The sequence below is a fragment of the Pan paniscus genome, chromosome 3 (assembly GCF_029289425.2).
Source record: "Pan paniscus chromosome 3, NHGRI_mPanPan1-v2.0_pri, whole genome shotgun sequence".
Taxonomy (NCBI): domain Eukaryota; kingdom Metazoa; phylum Chordata; class Mammalia; order Primates; family Hominidae; genus Pan; species Pan paniscus.
The window spans coordinates 127549242-127565094 of record NC_073252.2 but is presented as its reverse complement, the minus strand read 5'-3'; the positions used below and the strand labels follow the sequence as shown (position 1 = coordinate 127565094).

Genomic DNA, 15853 nt, shown 5'->3' with positions numbered 1-15853 from the left:
ATCTACATATTATTTCTTGTTAAATGCTGGTTATTAAACAGCAGGCTGGCTCCAGATCGCCTGCAGAGGGTAGCTAGGGTTGGTTGATACATCTCTGACAATTTGAATAGTTGATGGAGTGACAAGTGCTGTTTGCATTTAAAGGATTTTACATTTTAACGTATGCACAGTGAAACAGTATATGTTATTACCCAATGTACTTCTACACAATATGTTGAAGGGTTAAAGCCAATTAAGCACAATTGTAAGTTTCGATTTCTTCTAGATTTCTGTGCCTTCATCCAAACTTAACATGCTTAAGGTAGAATGATTTCCCTCACTACTTAACCCAGGGATCTCTGTGGTGAATTGTTGTATAAAACTGCAGACCAGAGAACAAGTAAGCAAAATGAACAGAATATGCCCCAAGGAAAGACATAAGCTATAAAGGAAGACATGCTTATAACTAGCATTTTTTTAACCATTTAAATGCTTAGAATGTTTTCATTAAAAAGCAAAGAGAACATTTTTTGCAATGTCTCTGTTTTTACCACTTTTAATTTTACAACTTTCTTGCTCTAATCTACTTCAACCCCTAGGAGAACAAGTTATCATTTGGGTCAAGCAGAAAACTTGATGTCAAGGAACTAAGGTATCCAGTTTTTAGATGCTAATTATCAGCATTAAATGTGCTTTCCTCCATGTAGCCTGCTTTCTCTTTACATTTTTTATTTTGGTATCCTGCTTCAAAAGTGTTTAATTCTCTTTTGAATTACAAATTCCCTGAAATCAGTGTGCAAGGACCCTGAAATCAGTGTGCAAGGAGAAAAAAGCTGTCTGCAGCTTGGAAGAGATCTTTATCTTGGGGATGCTTACAGGTGAAATCAATGGGTTTAGTCATCTCTTTGGTAAGTTTTGGAGAAAATCTATTATTTCACTTGTCTCTTTTCTCCTTTAGGTTTTTATTCCTTGCCTCTTCTCACCATTGCCATGTTAAGATGTAAGAAATAGGAATATGTTGTGAGTCCAGATGCAAAGGAGGTCTGCATGTAGCATGGGTCAATGATTTCCAGTGGGAGGTTTAGTGACAGCTCTTTTCATAATTTCCAGGATCAGAGGGAGAAAAGTCCTGTCTTTAAGAAAGCCTTGAGCGTTTAGGTTTATCAAAAGAGGAAACAGGCTTAAGAATTAGAGCAACAGAGTCTGGGAAGAGTACAGAGTATTAGGGGATGAAGACAGGTTGGTTAATGGGCACAAAAATACAGTTAGATAAAGGAAATAAGTTCTAGTGTTTGCTAGCATGGTAGGGCAACTATTAATAACAATAATTTATTGTATATTTCAAAATAGCTGGAAGAAAATGTTTAGAATATTCCCACCTACTCGGGAGGCTGAGGCAGTAGGATAGCTTGAGGCCAGTTTGAGACCAGCCTGGGCAATATAAAAAGACCTCATCTCTAAAAAAATAAAAATAAATAAAAATAAATTAGCCAGGCATGGTGGCACATGCCTGTAGTCCCAACTACTCAGGAGGGTGAGGCAGGAGGATCATTTGAGTCCAGGAGTATGAGGCTGCAGAGAGCTATGATTGTGCCCTTGCATTCCAGACTAGGTGACAGAGCAAGAACTCCTCCCTACAAAAAATAAAGAGAGAGAGAGAGAGAAAATATTATTAACAGAAAGAAATGAATAAATGATGAATGTTTGAGGTGGTGGATATTCCAATTACCCTGATTTGATAATTACATATTGTATCCATATGTCAAAATATCACAGGTAGTCTATAAATCTGTACAACTATTATGTATCAGTAAAATTTAAAAAAATAAAATCCTCAACCACAATGAGTGAACTTTAAAATCTGAATATGGTCATGGAAATGGCACGAGTACAAATGTGATGCATTACTGGAAAGAAATTGTGAGAACCACTGGCTTAAGTTTAAAGCAGGCTAAAATAAGTTGAATGTTTGCCCACAGTCCAGGCCACTCCAAGGCTAGGAGATTCATAGGGTTTGGGATCAAACCTAGGCTCTGCATACTTAATCATTTCTTTTCACTCAGAATCCTGTGGGGGTGATAGGATGTTGTTTGAGGATCAAGTTTGAACAATCCTGTCTTCACATACATGCAAAACCAACCAAAAACTCAATCAGTATAATCAAGTATGCCCTTAAACCACATAGAATTTTATATTAAAATACTCCATAGCACATTTAAATTACATGTAATCATACTGCTGCCACATGGACATATTAGATTCAGACAGAACTCTCAATTCTAATGTTATATCTAAAGTCCTTGGAATGAACGACAGTATGAACTAAAGAAACTCTAGTTACAATCCCATTTCTGCCACTGATTTTCAGGTTGATATTGAACAAGTCACTTAACCTATTTGAGGACAAGTAGATTCACTTCTGAAGGCAGAATAATAATGTCTGTACTATATTCATCATAGAGTTAATGTGAGACTTAAAATCAAACTGATATAAAGTATAAGAATGTGCTTAGTAAAGCAAAGTAAAATACTATATAAAAGTATGAATTGTAATTATTGATATAACCAAATTATGACAAAAGGTCCAAAACACACAAGAATCTCCCCTTTCCTTGAGAGTGATATGGCCTGAGATAATGCACTGTTTATTCAGTTTCTTCACTTGGATTAAAAAAAATACACTTTCATTGCATGATTTGATCTATTGGAGACACTAACAAGGGGCTAAATGGTAAACAAAAGGAGGCCAAATAAGTTACACATAAGTCCATTCTGCTATAAGCAGCCTATATCAAATTTTAATATATAAATATTTTCTAATTAATTTTTATGACCATCTCCTGATCATATTAGAAGATTGAAGTTCTTGCCCTTTGCATGTTCAATAGACATATAAGCATTACCATAATACTTGAACTTTTATTTCCATAGTCTTCTCCATTTATACAATTCTATTTAAAAGCATGATTGTTAAGAAATTACAAATGTTCAATTCCTGGCTGTGCTACTTACTACTGGTTACATGATATACTGGATAGTTATTAACTTATCTATTCCTCAGTTTTCTATCTGGAAAATGGGAATAATAACAATACTATTCAATAGTGTTAATTTGAGTCATTTGAAATTCAAATGAGTCTGTATATATTTGTATTAAGTGCTTCGTAAATATCAGCATTCAATGCTAATATCTCAGTAAGAGGCACACAATTCTTCAGAAAAAAAAAAATAAGGAGCTAGTCCTAGTTCTCTTTCCTTCATGCTTGACAGCTATGGGCTCTTTCTTCAATGTATATCCTAAATCTCACCACCCTCACATCTAATATTTCCTTAATTATTACCAAGCTTAACTTTCTAATTTATTTTTGATCATACTACAATCCACCCACCACAACCACCACTGCCAGAATAATTGCTTCCTACTTCAAATCATCCAGTGGTTATATCTTTCCCAGGGTTAAGTCCCAATTTCATATTATGTCCTAATATGTAATAAATCATACAAATGTCTAAGCATATTTATATCATGAGGATGTAAGAATACAAAGTTAATGTTTCTTTAACATAGATATTTGATATTGCACTGTTCTTGAAATGTTACAAGGAAAGATTATTTAAATATCAAGATAAACTTTCAGTTATAAAATGAATAAGCTCTGAGAATCTAATGTACAGCATGGTGACTGTAGTTAGTATTATATTATTTACTTGAAATTTCTTAAGAGAGTAGTTCTTAAGTGTCCACACCACATATACACAAATGGTAACTGTGTGAGGTAATGGATGTGATAATTAATTTGACTGTGGTAATCATTTCACAATGTGTACACTTATAAATCATCATGTTGTACACCTTAAATATATATAATTTTTATTTGTAAGTTATACCTCAATAAAGTGGAAATATAATGAAATAAAATATGAAGGCACTGGATATACTATGTACATAATAACTGTCTTTAATGATCCACTTTAAAGGATGAGGAAATTCTTCTTAGATTTCCACAGATTTCTTCTATCCTCATTGCCATTTTATTTTTATGTTATCGTTTTCATTCTATCTAGGTTTTACAGCCTTTATATAACTAACCCCAGCTGTCGTTCATATGTATGTTCTTTATTTAAATATTCCAATGCTCAGAAAATTCCTCACTTTCAATAAAATTTCTCTGAGTTTTATATATTTTGTTTTATCTCTTGGTTGACTGGTTTTCGCCATCATGAAAAAAGAAGATCATTTTACAAAAGAAGATCTTGAAGATTCTTGCCTGCTTAAGCACAATTGCGTGTTGTTTTCATGGTCAAATGTCAACTTGAAAAGTTATAATATCCTTGAATCACAGAATTCCTATTCATGGCCCAGCATCCTGTGGATGAAATACAAATTACCTCAACCCTATATAATATGTAACAGTGGGGCAATTAGAATAAATATTATAAAAGCTTTCATTTGAAAAATGGGATATGGGCAACAGCACAGTAGCCATTTGCCTAGTACATCTACACCTTGTTGGGCCATGATACCTTGGCAGAGGTGGGATTCTTTAGGCAGCCAAATTGCTGACCTTGGATCCAGCCCTGCAGTAGGATCTCCCTTGTTCATTGTCCTCTGTAGTAAGACCTGTACTTGGCAATATAGGAGTTTATCTCTTTGGGAAATGTTCAGTTTTGTCAACTCTCCTCCTGTGGTATAAATTTTGTAGTCTGGGTATTGCTTTAGGATTTAACAGTCATAGAAATTTTCAACTAGGCTATATCTTTAGCAGAAACTCTTCTAAAATACCCTGTTTAGCTCTCAGTATATTTTCTTTACCTCATTTCCACAGCCAGATATATTGCCTAGAGTCTCGTTGAATCTAGGGGTATCTGGCTCTTGGCATTGTACTTCTTTACCTCTGCTATCATTTTAATGGCCTCTGTACTGAAGTGGACTCTACTAGCTCTGAATGAGAAGGGAATGATTATCTTCTCCTTGCGCCTTGCTTTGTATCAATTCAGTCTTCACAATGAGAGAAGTCTTCTTCAGCCAGGGACAGCTTAACAGGAATGCTTGCAGGTGGGCTCACATTAAGGGAGATAATGCTATGTTAAATCATATCTCCTGCTAACACCCCCAACACAGACCCTGATCACATTAACTCTTGAGGCATAAAATTGTGTCTCTCTTAGCATTTAACAAAGTTATAATTTGTTCATTTTCTTCTTTCAGACATAAAGCTCAATTCTCTTCACCTTCAGCATAAATTTGTCCCTTTCCTCTGGGATTTTAATGAATGCTACGAAAAGTAGACAACACAGGCCTATGTCATGATCTAAGTATCTGCATAAAATAAGCCTTAATTTAACTAACTTTTTAGGAAAAGCATAATGAATACTGAAACTTCTAAACCTGAAAGAGCAAGGTTCTCAGTATTCTCTCTGCTCTATATCCTCAGTTCAACAGGGTACATATTTTGAAATCTGTTGCTTTCAGGATACCATATAATACAGACTTCTAATCTTTCTCTAACATTAAAATATCTCAGTCTTTTGCTACTGTGAAGTATCAGGTTTTTTGAAGAAAAGTATAACTTGGCTATATTTATAGAAGGATCTTTCAGTGAAGATGAGATAGAATTTGGGGAAAGTCTATCTCAAAATAACTTAACATTGATTTTGGTTCATGTATCTTACAGAGCAATGAGGAGTAACGGTGAGAGGAAGACAGTGAGAAAGAGAACTTTTGTATACAGTCTCAGAATTTATCAGGACACTGTTCATATTCAAATGGTCAGATAGACCAAGAAAAGAAAATGAATTGGGCAATCAGAAATGGATTAGGCTATCAAAAAAAGAAACCCAATATTTGTCTTTCTAAGTGAATATGATGTATCAGGATTCAGAATGAACAGTAACACAAGATCTGCCAAAATACTTAGAACACTAAGTTTAGTTCTGTGTCACTTAGGAATGCCTTTTCTTCCAATAAGCAAAGAGCTGATCACAGTAGTTAAACAAATTTCATCTCCCATTGCAAGAGGTCCTGAGCAGGTGGTACAGACACTAGTTCAGCAGTATCACATGGCCTAGCTACTATGTTTGCTAGTTTTCTCTTCGAAGTAACAAGGCTGTTTCAGCTATGACAATCACATGCATTTTTAGTAGGACGAAAAAAGAAAAGAGAAATAAAACAGATCTCATTAACAGAAAGCAATGACTGGGAAAAATCACAGTCTACTTCCATTTATATCCCATGGGTCAAAATTGTGTGATATGGCCACTTCTGTGCAAAAGACAAGGATAAATATTAGGTATTGACTACCAAGGATAAACATTAAGTCTTGCCTTAAAGAAAACTTCAAGAAATATGACCTCCAAAATGTCACACAAAAATGCATAATAAGTATCAATGGCCTTAGTTGAAGTGGAGTAGGATAAAATATTTAACATAATACACATGGCATTTTAAATAAAGTTTCACTACCTTGAACCCCATACAGTCTGCCATACAAATTAGCATCATGTCCATGCTTAAATGGAATCATATTAGGCATAATATGAGCCTACAATGGCCTAAAGGATATATAATATAATCTGTTTCTCTTAATTTTGACTTATAATTTTGATAAAATTTTATCTTTGTATAAAGAATGAATACAACATATATTTGTAAACATATTATTTTTATGGAAAGATAAGGCCTACTTTTTAATTTATGCATCCTTCCCACATGCTAGCATACATTATCTCATCACATTTTATTCTACTAATTATTAAATATTTATTTTCTTAGACGAAAAAAATCAGAGACTCAGAACAGTTTGCCTAAAGTCACAGTATAAGATGAAGAACTTGAAATCAATGAAAACCCCTGCTGTCCCGTGACACCACAACACACTCTAATATCTTGCTGTATGAGAGAAAATGAACACCAAGCTCACCTCTTCCTTTATACTGAAGATTATATTCCACTTACAACACACTGCTGGAATGACACTTAAATGTCACCCTCCCCACCCAATTCTCTTTTTTGTTTCCAAGCTTGAGAAAAGGTGTCCTCTGCCTCTGAGACATAAAAGCAGCCCCTTTTACCAAAAAATCAACATTCTAGATCACAGTTCAGCAAACACTCATTTCCCCCAGGCTTTTGGCCATGTTTGCACTGTCTAGTGTTAGTTATGCATATCTTTCACTCGAGCGCAAGTTATTTTGTGTGCAAGAACTATCTTGCTTGTTCTTTCTTCCTGAAAATTTCTGTCTTTCTGGTTCTTTCTTCCTGAAAATTTCTGTCTTTCTGGTTCTTTCTTCCTGAAAATTTTTATGTCTTTCTCTTACCTTTTTACCCACTATAATAAGCTCCCCTCTATTTATGAATTATATTTGCTAACCTTGCCTGAAAGGGAGGCCTATCTAGTTAGCCCAGTAGAACAGAATGTAGGTGAGGCTAAAGATTAAATGCTATAAGCTTTTCTAAGGTCAAGTAAGAGGACATGCACAAAATTTATCACAGTGCATATCCTCATATATGTGCAGAGTGCATATCACTCATAACAGAGTGAGTTATACAGAGCCAGTATATACTATTGAGGCAAATGTTTCGAGATGTGATTTGTGATAAACCAGAAATCAAAGAGGTTGGGAATGGGACATTGTTTTGATTAATCAGACGTTGGTCCAATAACTCTCAGCACAGCTCATTACTTCAAGCAATTGTTTCCCTGGGTAGATTGATATCATTTAAAAGGACTAAAAGATAATAAATTTATATTGAATATATGTTTAAAAAGTATGTCAATAGAAATCATGTGCAACCTGATCTTTCCAGTCATATATTTCAGTCATTCAACATAAAAAGGCTATTGATTTTTCTCCCTCTTTTTAAATGATGTAGCTTTTTGCCTTTTTCAGCATTATTCCACTATAATATTCCTCTGCTCTTTTGATGTTTCATATCCCTCCCCAACAATCTATTATCCCTTTTATTCAAGATATTGAACCACCCCCATGCTCTTGTCTTAGATGTTTCTATTGAGCTTCCATCCACCTATAATTCTTCACCCCTATACTTCCCCCATCCTCCTCTCTCCTCTTGACATTTCATCCTTTTCATCTACTTGGTTACTTGGTGGGAAGGATAAAAATCAACCCAGGGTACACTGAACAACTGGAAGACAATCTAGTCTTTCAATCTGGCCATGTTTTCTCAATCATTTAAGCCTTATGAATATTGAGTGCGATCAGTTTCTAAATAAAAATCTTTTTTTTTCAGAAAAAAAGCATTAGAATGAATAACTTTTTCATACTTAGGTTTTGCTTATTAGTAGTTTTCTATCACTTTTGAACATTAATCAAAAGATAAAATAAAGGTGATTTTGTTTCATTTAGAATCAATGAATAGTTTTAAAAACCATTTGATATTACTTTCAAAGAACTCTATCTCCTAGCAAACTGACTCTCTTTACTTTAAAGGTTCCATTTTCATAAGTCAAGCAGCACTGTGAAAACTGGCTGGGATCAAAACAGTCTCCTAATCGGTCTTTCCACTTCATCTCTTTCAAATCTCATCTCACAGATTTTCTCTGCACATCACTGCCAGAATTGTCTTTCTGAAATAGAGCCATATCTGGCCTCCTTCTGCAATAGACTGCATTCATAGTTCCTATGCAGTAGGTTTAGGCTCCTAGACTGGCATCAAATTTTTCTATCATGAGATCCATGACCCTTTTAATATACTTCATTCCAGTCATGCTAGCTAATGATTCCTTTTAATCAGTGTCCAAAACTGTTGAGCTTCTGTGCTTTTGATCACACCTTTACTCCTGGGCTGTGGCTCCACTTAAAAATGCCCTTCCTACTCTTTTCTTCTTAGTGACAACTTTCTCATCTTTCACAATTCAACCCAAGCTTTTTCACCTCCACAAAGTCTCTGCTTTAATCTTAGGCATAATTTTCTACTCTTTTCTTTGTTTTCTAGTTCTAATATTTACAGAAAATGTCAACTACAGTACTACTTCCATTATTTTATAATTGTTAACTTCCAAGGAAGTTTCTCTTAGGCTATAAATTTCTTGAGGGCAGGAGGTATGTCAGATGTACCTTTGAATATAGCATTGATTATTATACTTAGTGCATTTAATAAACTTATCAGAAAGTTGCATAATGAATATAAGACAAGTAAAAAACAAATTGTGAAAATTTTTTAAAAAGAGAGAGTACAGAAATTAAGTGGAGATTAAGAAAAATGTCACCAATAAATACAGATAAATGTACTATGAAGCTAGTCCTCCCTTTCCCACCTTGCATAGCACCTGAGATAGGGAACGTTTTGTGGCTATTTTCAAATATATTTATTTGAAAATAAATATAAATTGCACCCTGCGCTGTGCAGGGTACAATTGGCAAGCTCTTCTATTTAAGCATTCATGATAGATTGCCTAAGGGATCAGAAACTCTAAGCCTAATTTGTTATAACTTTTCTTTTTTAAAATATTCACTTTCAAAACTAATTTTACATTAATAAATTTATGTTTTTTTCCTTAATGAGAATCTCCAAATTTTATAATCTTCAAACTCCAAAAAACAATTCCATTCAGTCTCACCAATCGGATAGGAAAACATGATAATGGGAACAAAACAAGACAAAAAAAATGTAAGTAATTCATTCATAAATTTCGCCTTATACAAAAATGGCGTACTAGCCTCAGTAGCATAAAATTTTTGAGATAAGACAGATTGTAGGATAAGAAAATTTAGTTTATAACTTGGGAATGTTTTATGAGTTAATTCCATACAATGTCTTTGGTATTATTTTCATTTGTCCCTTAACTTTATTCTTAAATACCTACTTTTCGTAATAATCTGGTGAAATCCCGCAAGGAAAGGCCATTTGCCATTTTTCTTTTTATTTAAGGGCAATATCCAGAATTTAAAACTTGGTACGGTAATATAAAGCTAGAGTTGACCCTTGAACAACACGTAGTTAGGATGCCAAGATCTCATGTAGTCAGAAATCAGCAGATAACTTTTGCCTTCCTCAAAACTTAACTTAGCTATCAATAGCCTACTGTTGACTGGAAGCCTTACTGATAACTTTAACACTGGATTAACTCATATTTTATATGTTATAGGTATACTGTATTTTTTACAATAAAGTTAGCTAAAGGAAAGAAAATGTTATTAAGAAAATCAAGAGAAAAATATATTTACCATTCATTAATAGAATAGTAAATATGATTAGTGGAAGTGGATCATTATAAGGGTTTTCATCCTCATCATCTTCACGTTGAGTAAGCTGAGAAGGAGGAGAAAGAGGAGGGGTTGGTCTTGCTGTCTCAGAGGTGGCAGAAGAGGAAGAAATTCCAATTATAAGTGACTCACATAGTTCCAACCAGTGTTCTTCAAGGGTCAACAATACATATAAGTCAAAAGCTTTAAAACTGTGTTCTCTTTCATTTTCTAAATAAAATTAAACTATATTACCAAATACTGTCAAAGTGATATGAGTTATAGTACTAATTTTTTATTACATTCTAATTATTTTCAAAACACTTTGATTTTAAGAAATTGTTGGTATCAGATTTGTTTGAAATGGCTGTCATAGTTATGATTTGACATTAGAAAAAATATAAAAATTTCCAAAACTTCTTCACAAATTTGATAGATATTAAGTTATTTGTAGTTTCCATTTCTCTTAATATCAGTAATATTATTCATAGCTCCAAAGCTTCATTTGTTTTTTGTGGAAAAATTGCAATTATATAAAGAATTTTATACTTATAGTAATATCTGCTATTTTATTATATTCAATATATCTTTTATTGAAGATATTTGTCATGTTTTACTGCAATAATGTTACAAACCAAGGACCCCAAAACTCAATGTTGTACGAAAATAAGCATTTTACTCTTTTGCTTCTGGTTCTGCAGTCCCATTATGACTGTGGCTGATCTAAGTCAATTCATCTGGGCACCTTGGTTTTAAGCTGCATATTATCTGGGCTTGGCTTCAAGCTAAAGGTTAGGTTTAGATCTGCTGCACGTGTCAAACATTACTCCGGAACCAGTAGTTACCCAGGAAATATTTTCATTGCAATGACAGAGCAGCACAAGAAAGCAGCAAATGGCAATGCCTGAAAGGCCTCTATTGGAAACATAACACTGCCACCTCCACCTACATTTCATTGACCAAAGCAAGTCACACTGCTAAGTCTAACTTTAAAAGGGCTGAGAAATATATTCCACTCCTACTAGACACTACTGAAACTCACATATCAAAAAGTAAGGAGGAATAAAGACTTTGAAATAATGTGGTATACATCATCAACCAAACTTCAAAAATTTTTAAGGCAAACCAATTTTGTTAGGCCAGATGAGAGGAGGTATTTTGTGGAGCGGTATCATATTATTAATGTCAGGAGTGCAGATCCCGTTGCCTAACTTCCTGGAATCAAATCCTCACTCCCCCATGTAAGCTTTAGATGCTATCTCAGTGCCTCAGTTTCCTCATTTGTAAAATAGGGATGATTATAGTTAATCTATTGCTGAAATTAGTTAAAAATATATCTAATAAAATAGTTATAAACAGACCACAGATTATAAATAGTTATAAACAGTTATAATAAAAAAGTTATAAACAGACCTCAGATTAAGTGCTTTATAATATGCATCAACTCTCTTTTTAATCAGTCACGAAGATGAATATTGCTAATGAAATATCCAGCAGACCTTAGGTTCATTTTAATGATCATTTACTACTAAATAAAGGGAAATTTCAACCAGTTGGCGGAAAGTGGAATGCAAATCTTAGGAATGACATGTCCTTAATCATGCATCGAGATCTCACCATTCTCCCCAAATTGTGTAACACAAGTTTCAGAAATGCTTGTGCAGCTGAGAACATCATATCAGATCCTGAGATGTTTCCATTCAGACTGAGGCTATGAGTAGGAAAAAAACCTCCCTGCCTTCTGGGATTTTCTCTGGAACTCAGAGACGAAGAGCTGCAACAACTACAGTTTCCACGAGTGACCACATAAGAGCAACTGAAAGATGGAGGAGGGGAAACGAAAAACCCTGAGCCAGTGGAAGGCTGTCTGGATATATGGAGCCAGATAGTCAAGAGACAGTGGTCTCCTTATATGCCAGCACGGGTAATAGGGTTGTGGTGTGGCTGGCTCTGGCCAGGGGCTCGTGTGTAGAGCTGTGGCATGCTCAAAGGGAAGCTGCAGGGGTGGCCCAGTGACATCCAGAATGAGAGTTTCAGGCAGGGCACCACTTAGCCTTGGAAATTGGCTATTCCCTATTAAAGGTGGCAGGGAGGCAAGATTTATGAAAGCGATTACTTAACTGCATGGACAGAATCTATTTTCAGAGTTGCAGTAGAATCATGTGAGCCACCTGAGCCAGATGTAAAACTTCAGTGGCTTGACCACCCTAAAGGTGGATCCAAAATAGGGCCTAAAAGGAAACATTTCAATATTTAAATGAACGATACAGGGTCACGGGAACATACCAGTGGTGTCTCAGCCCTGTTTAAATCCCCAGTATCTGGAGTAATGCCTGGTGCATTGAACGTATGCTGTGACTGCATGTTAAATTGTGTCAGTTTGGAAGAGTGCAATGAAATCCCTCAAACCACAAATAACTTTTTATTTTTAAAGTTGAAACAATTATACCTGCCTTATAGGCTTAATAGAGTTATTGTGAGTAAAAATTGAGTGAATGAAGTCTAAAGAGGACCACAGAAAATAAAGTAAGGTATACATGTACACTTGGAGAGAGGGAGAGAGAGAGAGAGAGAGAGAGAGAGAGAGAGAGAGGAACTAAAGCATCCAGCCTGTAATCAAGTCACACACATTACCAGACTGACCTTCTTTATTTCAGAGAAGGAAAGAAAACAAGTGACCTTGTTTAATCTCCTTGTCACCTGCACCTGTAGGTAAAGACAAAAATAATATTTTCTAGAAGAAATAGTCCTTCTATATAGAATGCCATTAGCAAAATATTTCTGATTGAGGGTTATTTTTAGTAAATAAAATCAAGATCTACAGATTGGAGGCTTGGCTTCCTAGTGAATGTCATGCAAGCTATACAACTCCCTGGTGTACAGAATGGAAATAATATTCCTCATGCTTATAATACATAATTTAAATGCTCTTTCTGCAATGCGACATAATAACTCTAAAAAACCTCACTTATGTATCTCCTCTATTATTCTGGGCAAAGATGTGTGTCTGGTGTGAGAAGGAAAGAACAGAGGAAAGGCTCTTCCTGTCCCATAGCCCTCTTTTCTTCATCTGAACCTCCTTATTGTCTGTATCCTTGAAATCCTTAGTAATGTTCAATACAGGATATAATATTGGATTTGCTTGAGCAGGATTTATTAATCCAATTCTAGAACCAATGGTATATCAAAAGTGCCCTTTCCCCCATTTTCCCTACGCTCACAGAAACACATGGGATAGGAAAATGGTTAAAATGGAAACTAAGCTCTGTCAGTTCCTCTGTGCCTACTGGGGGTGAATTTTGCAATACTGTCTTAGGATTAACAAAGTCCATTAATATGTATGAATACATATTTAGATATTAAAAAGTCAACTGACAAAAAGTAAATGGTAGAAAGAAGAACTTTCTTAAAAAACAAAGTAATAAATTGAGTTTGCTGGAATGGAGGTGCCTGGAGAAGGAGAGAAATAAATTGGGAGTGCAGCATAGTTGGCATAATATATTTACCTCACCAAACCTTCATTAGGGTCTGAAACACATAAAATGCTTTCTGTAGACAATTTCAATGGGAAATAGTGATAATAGTAAAAAAGCTATACTTTATATCTGTCTGAAATGGTCCCCAGAAGAATGGTAAGATGATCCAACATGAACTAACTGGTTGGAATTAGGAGTTTATAAACGAAGATGTAAAGAAAAGAATGGAGAAGGAAAAGTCACCATTATTCTTCCACAGAAACTTCACAAAGACTGCAGAAATTCAGGGGTTTAACAGTCTGTGTGATGGGCTTTCAATTTACAAGGATAGAAAATTTCAGCTGATACCTATGACAGTTGTAACAGGCAATTCACGTGTAATGTCACATTGCATGTTTTCGAAATACAAAAGTTTGAGACAATGGTTTAGAACCTGTACCTTTAAAAAGACACACCTGATTCGCCCATCAGGATGGTGAAAAAACACAAATATTATGATAGATTTATCTATATAATTACATAAAGTTAAGAACTTCTTCAGAAGAATGTGTTACTGTGACATACAATTTTATAGATTCTATTTCTTCAGGTATCATATTTGCTTTTTTACTTTACTAATCCTAAATTGAACATATCCTAATTCTTAAAATTAATTCTAAAAGTAATGAAATTAGTCATATTTAGTAGCCTACCTATCTACTACTTTAAGAAAATATCCCAAAATTTAGTGGTTTGGAATAACTACCTTCTAATATATTTTATAATTTTGTGAAATAGCAAATAATGCAGGCTCATTCTGGACAATTATTAGCTCCACATTACATGACATGAATACTTGGTAGTAGCCATAGATAGCTGAGGTGGTCTGCTGGATCCAAGACAGCTTTATTCCCATGTTTGGGATCTTGGCAGAGCTGGATTCTACTGGGCTCACTATTTTATTTTGTAATCTCAGGGCCTCTCCACCACGTAGTTTATTCAGGAGGATAGTTGGACTCATACTACAGCTTAGGGCCTTAAGAGCAAGGGTCATAACAGACAAAAAATGGATGCTATTAGCCTCTTAAGGCTGTGGCCCAGAAACTGGCATGGAATTATTGCAGCTATATTCGTAAGGCACTCACAGAGCTCACCAAGATTCAAGTGAAGAGGAACTTGAACTCTTCTCTCAATTGAATGAATATTAAACCTTTGTGATCATTATTAATCTACTGCATAATTCAATCTAAAATTGTAATAGTGCAGTCCATTTAATTTGTAATGGTTAGTTTTATATGTATAGTATTTTAATGTTTTATTATTCCATCCTATAATAACTGATTGAAAGAGGTTCATCTATAAGGTAAAACAAATCTATTCTTATTTATCTTCTTAACTCTCTTAACTCAGGCAATGCATAATCTTTTAAAAAGTGTTCTCTTTTTCTTTAAAAAATACCTAAGCATTTCTATGAGATGAAAGTTGACACGTCTATAGTTCTTTGTTTGGATTTTGAGTTGCATAGGGAAGAATAAGGCACCTTTTCTTTTGTCAGGTAAAAGCTGCAGAATATGAATTATGTTGATTCATAATAGACATGTCATTTCTAACCTTCCAGTCATTGCAATCTGAAAAACACATTCCACTAGTCATGAACATCCTCTTAACTGTACATATGCTCCACCTTAACCTTGTATCTCCTCCAGGTATTTCCATGCTGATTTGTTCTGGTCTGACATCTCCTTTGTGTGCCAGGATTTAAGTTAACCTTTTATGCTTTTATAACAGATGCTGTATACGCTGTAGTCAGGCATTTGGTTAATTGCTTCTCTGATGGAGAGACCATCTTCAGTTGCAAAGGATTTAAAAAGATTCAGGAAATCAACAATAGGTAAATTATGAGAGGATCAGAGTCTTCCCTGCTAGAAAAAAAAAATGTAAATGTTAAAAGCTTGATCTGATCCTCATGCTCATGCATATTTCTGAAATAAGATTTGTCAACGGCAAATGCAAAGTAGCTCAAATTTGATATTAGTGACTTTGTCTGTTTTGTATGCTGAAGTCCTAAAGCAGCAGAACTGACTGCCAAGTATTGATGTAAGTGTATTGACAAAACAGAAGGCTTCACAGTGAGGACATTCTCTCATAAGGCTCCACACAGTGACTCTGTAATTACAGCTTCAGTCTCTGCATATCACATCTCTGGTCCACTGAAC

The 15853-nt window shown here is 34.7% G+C and overlaps 1 long non-coding RNA gene across 1 annotated transcript in view; it reads right to left on the bottom strand.

The window, feature by feature from the left end:
• Nucleotides 1-977: 977 nt before the first annotated feature.
• The window catches only part of LOC129397629 (uncharacterized), a 31873-nt gene continuing 16997 nt past the window's right edge, over nucleotides 978-15853 (bottom strand). The window contains exon 3 of the long non-coding RNA XR_008625226.1: nucleotides 978-1613. This is a non-coding gene — a long non-coding RNA (uncharacterized LOC129397629). The remainder of the gene's footprint in view (nucleotides 1614-15853) is intronic.